Here is a 9,343-nt window from a genome sequence, read left to right as displayed (position 1 = left end):
AAAAAAAAAAAAAAAAAAAAAAAAATCAAGTTGGTGTCTAGAACCATCTAAAGAGGCTTATGTGTAAATGATTAGTCCCTGAGAACAGAGATAAACCAGACTCAATAACCTGTGGGCATACATGCTGTCAGCCAGTGATTATCAGATCAATCTTTTGATTATGCCTGAAACACAGACTAATTACTTTAAAACTGATCCTCCATGGCTGTTTTATGAACATCCTAATCTATTATCTTACAAGGGAAAAAGAAACATACAGACCCAAGAAAGGATTGAAGATGTACAGTTAAGAGAGGAAGATGTTGAGCAGTTCAGTCAAGGCCATGGGAGTGTCCATCACTTCTGGATCAAGACTCTGTGAGCTCTGGCCACTCCCAGAAGCTTCATCTAAGGACAACTCATTACCTGGTAGTGATACTAACAGGGACCAGCAGTCCCTCTTAAGTTGGCCTCAAGGTCTCTTGTAGTCAGCCATGAGCCATCATCTAAAAAAAAAAAAAAAAAAAAAAATTAGATGGCAGAAGTGAAAAGCTCTTTAATTATAAATACCTACTGCAATAAGCTGCTGTACTTGTTCTATTGTTGATGAGTCCTGTTAATCTCTCACAGAGCCTAATTTTAAAATTAAACTTTATCATAGGTATGTATAGGAAAATCAGAGTATGTATACAATTGAGTACATCCATGGCTCCAGACATCCCTTTGACATTTTGGAATTTAACCATGGTGGATAAGAGAGACCATGTGAGGAACAGGATCCTTCAGGTTTCTGACCTTGTACCACAGCACTCCATACCCAAATGGATAGAGCTGGTCTATCAGGAGTGCTGACACCTGTGAGCACAGGAAAAACCACCACTTTTGCTCAAAATCCTGGCCCAAGAGGGACTTGCCCAGAGCCATCAAGATACAGGAACCAACCAACAGCCTGGGATAGGATCTTTCTGGTTTCTGTCTTCACTCTGGAGCTGACCCTGCCCCACAGCTCTCCATACCCAAATTCCTCCCAGAGAGAATTGGTTTCCCAGGAGTACTGTCATACAGAATTACAGGAGAGACAAGCCACAGTCAGAGACAGCAAGAACAGCTAACGCCAGAAATAACCAAAGGGCAAGAGGCAAAAGCAAGAACATAAGCAACAGAAACTAAGGCTACTTGGAATCATCAGAAATCAGTTCTCCTACCACAGGGAATCCTGGATACCCCAACACAGAAAAGCAAGACTCTGATTTAAAATCACATTTCATGATGATGATAGAGGACTTTAAGAAGGACATAAATAACTCCCTTAAAGAAATACAGGAGAATGCAGGTAAGTAGCTAGAAGTCCTTAAAGAGGAAACACAAAAATCCCTTAAAGAATTACAGGAAAACAACCAAACAAGTGAAAAAATTAAACAAAATCATCCGGGGTCTAAAATTGGAAGTAGAAACAATAAAGAAATCACAAAAGGAGACAACCACTGAAGATACAAAAGCTAAAGAAATCAGGAGTTATAAATGCAAGCATCACCATCAGAATACAAGAGATAGAAGAGAGAATCTCAGGTGCATAAGATACCACAGAAAAATAGTGACACAACAGTCAAAGAAAATGCAAAACGCAAAAAGGTCCTAACTCAATATCCAGGAAATCCAGGACACAATGAGAAGACCAAACATAAGGATGATAGGTATAGAAGAGAGTGAAGATTCCCAACTTAAAGGGCCAGTAAATATCTTCAACAAAATTATAGAAGAAAATTTCCCTAACCTAAAGAAAGAGATACCCATAAACATACAAGAAGCCTATAGAACTCCAAATAGACTGGACCAGAAAAGAAAGTTCTCCTGTCATATAATAATCTAAACACCAAATGCACAAAACAAAAAAGGTCAAGTAACACATAAAGGCAGACCTATCAGAATTACACCAGACTTCTCACCAGAAACTATGAAAGTTAGAAGATCCTGGGCTGATGTTATACAGACCCTAAGAGAACAAAAAGGCCAGCCTAGGCTACTATACCCAGCAAAACTCTCAATTTCCATAGATGGAGAAACTAAGATATTCCATGACAAAAACAAATTTACACAATATCTTTCCACAAATCCAGCCCTACAAGGGATAATAGATGAAAAATGCCAGAACAAGGAGAGAAACTACACCCTAGAAAAATCAAGAAAGTAATGTACTTTCAACAAACACAAAAGAAGATAGTTACACACACACACACACACAAATAACATCAAAAATAACAGGAAGCAACAATCACTATTCCTTAATATCTTGTAACAGCAATGGACTCAATTCCCCAATAAAAAGACATAGACTAACCAACTACATATGTAAACAGGACCCTGCATTTTGCTGCATACAGGAAACCCACCTCAGTGTCAAAGATAGACACTATCTCAGAGTAAAGAGCTGGAAAACAATTTTCAAAGCAAGTAGTCCCAAGAAACAAGCTGGAGTAGCCATTCTAATACTGAATAAAGTCAACTTTCAACCTAAAGTTATAAAAAAGGATAAAGAAGGACACTTCATACTCATCAAAGGAAAAATCTACCAAGATGAACTCTCAATTCTGAACATCTATGCTCCAAATATAAGGTCATCCACGTTCATAAAAGACACTTTACTAAAGTTCAAAGCACATATTGCACCTCACATAATAAAAGTGGGAGACTTCAACACCCCACTCTCATCAATGGTCAAATCATGGAAACACAAACTAAACAGAGACACATTGAAACTAACAGAAGTTATGGACCAAATGGATGTAACAGATATATAGAGAGAACATTTCGTCCTAAAACAAAAGAATATACCTTCTTCTCAGCACCTCATGGTACCTTCTCCAAAACTGACCATATAATTGATCATAAAACAGGCCTCAATAGATACAAGAAGATTGAAATAATCCCATGCATACCATCAGATCACCATGGACTAAGGCTGGTCTTCAATAGCAACAAAAGCAACAGAAAGCCCACATATATGTGGAAGATGAATGACACCCTACTCAATGATAACTTGGTCAAGGAAGAAATAACTAAAGAAATTAAAGACTTTTTAGAATTTAATGAAAATGAAGGCTCAATGTACCCAAACTTATGAGACACAATGAAATCAGTGCTAAGAGGAAAACTCATAGCTCTGAGTGCCTCCAAAAAGAAAATGGAGAGAGAATATACTAGCAGCTTAGCAGCACACCTGAAAACTCTAGAACAAAGGAAGCAAATATACCCAAGAAGAATAGACGGCAGGAAATAATCAAACTCAGGGCTGAAATCAACCAAGTAGAAACAAAAAGAACTATACAAAGAATCAAGAAAACCAGGAGCTGGTTCTTTGAGAAAATTAACAAGATAGATAAACCCTTAGCCAGACTAACCAGAGGGCACAGAGACAGTATCCAAATTAACAAAGTCAGAAATGAAAAAGGAGATATAACAGCAAAAACTGAGGAAATTCAAAAAATCATCATATCCTACTTCAAAAGCCTATATACAACAAAACTGGAAAATCTGGATGAAATGTACAATTTTCTAGACAGATACCAGCTGCCAAAATTAAATCAGGATGAGATAAACCATCTAAACTTGCCCACAACCCCTAATGAAATAGAAGCAGTCATTAAAAGTCTCCCAAGCAAAAAAAGCCCAGGACCAGATGGGTTTAATGCAGAATTCTATCAGACCTTCGAAGAAGACCTAACACCAATACTCCTCAAACTATTCCACAAAATAGAAAGAGAAGGAACGCCACCCAATTCATTCTGTGAAGCCACAGTTACACTGTGTATTCTCTCTTGGAGATAGAACGGTTTCTGTCTAAATAGGAACCTGTCACAATTTCCTTTCATAGAGGACTTCATAAGAAATTTTTTTCTATTTCTATCATGTTTAATGTTCCAAATAGATTTTTTAAACTGGCTGAGTGCATATTACTTTTAGCTTCAGAAGACATCATGTATATTTAAGAGGGATTTAACTATTATAAATTATTTTCAATACTTAAAAATGTCAATACTGAGTTGTATATTTTTAAATAAATTGTATTTGTTCAATATATAAAAGAGAGACCACATGAGTGTTTGAGACTGGAGCAGTGATAGACAGTTGAGAAAAAGGCAGAGAGACCAATATAGAGGAAGGAGAGAATTCTTATAGATTTCTATAAGGAAGGAAGGAAGGAAGGAAGGAAGGAAGGAAGGAAGGAAGGAAGGAAGGAAGGAAGGAAGGAAGGGGAAACAAGCAAGCCCATCAACCTCACCCAGTGCTACAGAGCCTGAGAAGCAAAAGGAGGCCATGTACAACTAACTGGAAGGAGAAGAGCCAGAGCCATACCTACGACTACGCTCCCTGCAGTAGACACTGTGTAGAGTGCCTCCCAGTTTACCTGTGCTGAGATACCCTTGCCTTATCACATGAGGAGTCAGCAACTATGACATTAAGGACATGGGGTAGGGGTTGTATGCCTCTGAAAACCAGTCATTGTGACTTCTACTGACTTAAAACTTGCCCAGACCCCAGCCATCTGAAACCCCAAAGAGGGCATATCGGAGATATTTCTAGCAGAGAGGAAAATATCTCATTTTTTAAGCCTCTGGAAAGTGGTCTTAGGACAGCAAAGGCCATCTGACATTAACAAAAACACCACTTCAGCCACAACATTTGTGGTGAAAACCATTCCAATAGCTATTACCATTGAATTATGAAATGAAAATGAGAAGATATTTAACCTCTTGACCTCAACTCAGACACACTGAAAGCCATAGGTTATCAGAAAAATCAATAGAATAAGCCAAGTTTTCTCCCAGATAGAAAGAGCATGACATTTCCTCTGATGTTTTCATTTAATCTCTCAGACATGGTTGTAATGTGAGGCCTTTCTGTATAACTCATAATCAGGAGAAGAGGGGGGTGCTTAGAATGGGAAAGAACAGTCTAACACTGTTATTGGTATACAGAGCTGTAAGCATAGGTAGGTATAAATCTTTCAAGGGCTGTCGAGTCTGGAAAGGGGAGAGTTAGTTATATAATAGAATTCGCAAGAGGAGGGCTGAGGTCCTCATGCAGATGCAAGCTGATTAAAATTAGCACTTCATGAAATTGCTTTTTTAAAAAAAAATGAAAAGTGATTGTAAGTGGGACATAGCTATAAAAGTAAAAAGCCCTCATTTTTTCAGTCTTTGCCAAAGGTTCTTTCCATGTGTGACCTTATTTGGTATTTCAGTAAAAGGCTGCAAGAACTTTCAAGACACACACACACACACACACACACACACCTTTTTTTTTTTTCATTTTTCTTGTATTGTTTGTCATGAAAAAATCATGATTCGTGGAGGCAAGGTTAAGGATGCTTCTAGAAAAAGAACTGACAGTGGACAACTGCCTGGTTTTCTAGTGGGAGATGCTCCTTCAGGGTCCATCCATGGTGTTGTTGAGAGAAGGCAGGCAAACACATAAAGAGCATCTTCCCTAGGGCCTGACACAGCCCAGGTGGCATTGATGACAGCACTGTCATTACCAGTGCAAGTAGATGGGATGGCATTAGGGGTAGTGGCAGTTCTGTTGCTGTCTGGAGAAGAAAATTTCTCTTCCCCTGACCTCTCACATTGACAGCTGTCCATCAGATTAGTGATGTTGTACAGGACTATCCTCCCAGACAAACAGCTCCCACCCTCATGACTTCAGCTGTGCTTACTCACAAACACAGATCATCACGGATTGATTTGTTGACACAATCCCCCAAAGGGATGGGATGAGGAGAATCCCTGGACCCTCACCCAAGTATCAACCCACTCTTCTAATCCAGTTGTGTGCACTCTGCCCTGATTGCATGTGGCCTCAGAGTCTCAGGGAATGGCTAGAGTATACAGGATAGGAAGAAGGACTGAAGGAAGGAGGGTCCATCTATGATGCCTTGGGAAAGTCAGCATATTCATGCATGCAGACCCTTTCTGTACTTTTTCCCTCCCTGTACAGCTCCTATGAGATCATCCAGGACCTTGTCTTCCAACTCTCATCCACACTATGTAAATAAGATCAGTAAACTCAGAGTTTCACCAGGGTGAATTTTGGGTTGTCATTGGGGTTATAGAAGAGGAGAGGCATTGCCTAGTCCCTCCAGAGCAAAATTCTCATGATATGTGGATAGAAAGGTAAAGTAACCAGAGAAGAACACAGAGAAGTTTCTTAACATAATTGTCTCATAGACTCATGGGAGCACTCAGTGACGACTACTTCAACGGTATGACTAGAAATGGGGCCTCTGTAGCTTCTCTTTGTGGTGATTGGCAGTGAAAGCAGAGACTCAGGGATCTTCAGGGTACTTAGAGTCAGTGACAATTGAGCAATCAGCCCTACACAGAACATTTTTACCACCCCCTGTGAGGTTCAGAGGACATCCAGAAGATATAATAGATAGAGTATAAAAGCCAGACAGAGAGAACATCTGTGATAGACCATACTCAGTGTATGACTCAGCCATTGCAAGCAGTATCTCAGTACAGCTGTGGTTGCCTACACCGAGCCTGCAGAAGAATGGGCCTGTCAACTGCCAATCATAGATCAGGAAGAAGCTAATGAGGCCATACCCTGTTCCCCCTGCAGAGTTCTTGGCTACTAATGGATTCTGTGTGAGGGACAGTAACTGTCTTTAGTTGTGTGTCTGATATGAGCCCACCAGGGTCCAATGGATAGTTTCCAGCCCACTGGCATACATACACAGAGGCCAGGCTTAAAGTCAGTGGGAAAAAAAAAAGTCATAAACATGGGAAATGAAGCTGTAGGGGATAAAAGAGGGGGTGACTGAGAAATGGTATACTATATACATGTGTGAGATTATCAAAGAAAAAAATTCAACAAAACAACAACAAAACAAGACAAAAACATCCATTGAAATGAAATGATATATAAATCACTGAAACAGATGGAAGGTGGAGCAGATTTGATCTGTAGATCTGTCTGGCCTTTTTCCTGGGCACGTAGGTTCATAACCTCATGCCTTTGTATCCCTAGTTAAAATAAAAGAAAAAGAAACAGAAACTGGTGAAAGACAATAAATTGATTTACAATCTGCCCAAACTGGGGAAGAAAGATACTCTCTATTTCCTCCACTTGTCCTGTAGCCATGTGATAATTTCAAAGAAAAGAAGAAACACCAAGTTGCCAGAACTGTGTGAAGTCTCTTCCTAAGAGGCACGATTGGGTTGCTTGGCTTTTTAGTCTTGCTCTGTGTCCAGCACAGGGTTGGTTTCATTCTTCGAGGTCCATTGTTCTGCATTCCTGTTGCAGCCATCTGGTTGCTGAGGGGCAGAGCACGAGTAGTGCTAGAATGTTTTCTCTTGTACTAAGGCTTCCATGTAAGACACAGGTGGCACTGTCTGTGGGCCGGTAAACTTATGCCCCTGGTGACTAATTTCTGTCCTTCTTGGGACGGAAGCAAAGTCTATGTGCATGTATGCCCCACTTCAAGGCACACAGAGATGTAGCAGCAAGCTTTATTCCGTTTCTGCTTTCCATTCACTTTCACCTCTAAACTATCCTGTGGCTGATTGTGCAATGGTTATCTTGCCACTCTGAGTGCCTCAAACTCTGCAAACTTGACTGTCCACCTATGCTGTATCAGGTACTAGCCAGCTCCCTGCAAGAAACTCCTAATCTCACAAGTACACAAACTTGAGTCCATTTGATCTGAAAAAGGGAGGAAAGGTTAAGAGCAAGCAGAAATTTTAATTAAAATTGAAATTCCCCCAGACTGCTGACTCAGAATGATTACTGCCTACTATAGTGACCCCACAGAGGCTACAATCCTGGGCTTCTAACACTTCACAGTGTGAGGTGTGAAAGGCTTGTTTTAAGCCTGCTTTCTTCCATTAGCATTTCTGAAATAGCAGTTCCTTCTGAGCTGTCCTCCTCATGTGGTCAAGCTAATTGGTATATACTCTATGAACTTCACCAATTACTTCCAACAGTCTTCTATCACGTACTTGGACCCTGTCTGTTCAAGCCTGCTCTGTTCTGCTGACTCATCGCCTTCGAAGACTTCCATTCTACCAATCCTGGCACTTCTCAGAGACATATAAATTGGACTGAAGTGCTGACAATTAATATCTCCACTCTTCCCGGCATGACACGTGCAATATTATAAGTGGAACTCCACTTGTGTGGAAATAAAAGGAAATTGCAGAAGGAGATGGACTTTAAAAAAAAAAAAAAAAAGACCAAAATCAGTGACAGGTGTGTTTTACTTCTTCTTGTGCTTACAGAAAATAAAGACAGTTGTCATAAGTGTGCTATGTCAGAGAAGTAGAAAGACATAGTTACATCTTTATACAGGGTCAGAATGTATTGTTACTAAACAGCCTTGCCTTCAATTTGCCAAGTAGTCCCCATTCCCCTTCCTAGCAACTGAGAAAACAGAGGTTCTTCTAGTCTGGTCTTAACTACTAATATTAACTCTCAGATTACACATTATACATCACGGACTACAGCTTTCTCCACTCATATGTGTGTAGGTTGTAGGATGGCTTCAGATTGGTCAAAGAGGCCCTGGCAGAGCATAAAGAGTAGGAGGCCTTACAGAAAGAACAGGTTGAAAGTTAATAGCGATTCGGAAAGATCTCTGGGAAAGTTAGACAAGAAACTTTGTTGGAGAGAGCCTAATAACCAAGCCGTTTGGGTATAGGTTGGATCCATGCCTCGGGGTTAAATGGAGTTGCAGAGATAAAGTGCAGGACTGTGGAGGAAAGAGACAATATTCAAGAAAACACAACAACAGGAACTTAGAGTACAAAGCCACAGCATGACTCTGCAATTATTGCAAATATAAGCAGCACCACCTGTTTACAGTGATAAAAACATAATCCTAGACAGAGCTAAATGCTGACTATAACATAGAATCTCCCAGAGCAAGGCATAGCCTGGAAAACCACTGTTTTACATAAGATGGGGTACGTTACAGCAGGACACAACCTGTCCTCAGCATATTGTAGACGGAGGCACATTATTTTTTGTCACTTGTTTTCAAAAACAAATAAGACATGAAATTTCATCCCTGTCATTACATCAACTTATAATCCCTTAAAAAAATCTAACAGTTTGTTTCTCATTTAAATGTCTGGATTATAAAGCACATCACGTGAATGAGGTGCTCCACCCACACCCCTTACAGATTGTAGCCACACCCAAACCTTATCAAACTTCTTTAGAGTCACTAACGATGGTGGTAAGAAACCCAAAGTTCTGCCTCTGGTAGCACTCAGGCTCATGGCTGGCTGTGAGATTTTTTTTCTCCTCCACATCCTTCCCTAGGAGGGATCTAGAGGACAATTATGACTCTTTCCTCCTCACC

The sequence above is a fragment of the Mastomys coucha genome, unplaced genomic scaffold (genome assembly GCF_008632895.1).
Source record: "Mastomys coucha isolate ucsf_1 unplaced genomic scaffold, UCSF_Mcou_1 pScaffold16, whole genome shotgun sequence".
NCBI classification, from domain to species: Eukaryota; Metazoa; Chordata; class Mammalia; order Rodentia; family Muridae; genus Mastomys; species Mastomys coucha.
Note: the sequence above shows the minus strand (reverse complement) of the source record.